Source organism: Lycium ferocissimum, chromosome 7 (assembly GCF_029784015.1).
Source record: "Lycium ferocissimum isolate CSIRO_LF1 chromosome 7, AGI_CSIRO_Lferr_CH_V1, whole genome shotgun sequence".
Taxonomy (NCBI): Eukaryota; Viridiplantae; Streptophyta; class Magnoliopsida; order Solanales; family Solanaceae; genus Lycium; species Lycium ferocissimum.
In genome coordinates, this window is record NC_081348.1 from 6,591,769 (window position 1) to 6,592,415 (window position 647).

General features: G+C 34.5%; 1 non-coding gene across 1 annotated transcript; it reads right to left on the bottom strand.

The window, feature by feature from the left end:
- Positions 1–228: 228 nt before the first annotated feature.
- Positions 229–310, bottom strand: TRNAS-UGA (transfer RNA serine (anticodon UGA)). The gene has a single exon. It is a non-coding gene; the product is annotated as a tRNA-Ser (tRNA).
- Between the last annotated feature and the right edge of the window lie 337 nt (positions 311–647).

A 647-nucleotide genomic window follows, 5' to 3' on the forward strand; every position in this document is an offset into this window, starting at 1 on the left:
AAAATAAAATAAAATGTTTGACAGTTCTGTAAAACAAAAATAGTTGTTTGGTATTGCTACTGTTTGGGTTCGTGGTTTCGCTACTTCGGATCTAACATTATGTTTGGTTTCGCTACTTCGGATCTAACATTATGTTTGGAAATTGGTTTGTCGCGTTCAAGATAATTGGATTAGAAAAACTTTGTGTTTTGCATATCTTCGATTTCCCCAAAAAAAAAAAAAAAAATCCGTCGACAGCAGGGTTCGAACCTGCGCCGGCGAAGCCCAACAAATTTCAAGTCTGTCTCCTTAACCAATCGAACATATCGACATTGCTGTCAACGAACGACAACATTATCTATATAATCGTGCATCTTCGTCAAAATAAATGATTATTATTTGCATAATGAATCAACTTAGGACAAGTATTTTAATTGAACCAGGCACTAATTTACCCTAACTAGTCCAGTTCTCATGTCCATTGTTTGGAAATAGGCTTTCTCAACACTGTAATCGGGTGAACTATTCACATGGATGAAGCAACAGAAATCAAGACTCAATAAAAAAATAAAAATAAAAAATATATATATATATATATATTACAACAACAACATGTGAGTTGAATCCACAGTGTGGGGTTTGGGGAGGGTTAAATGTCTCAGACCTTA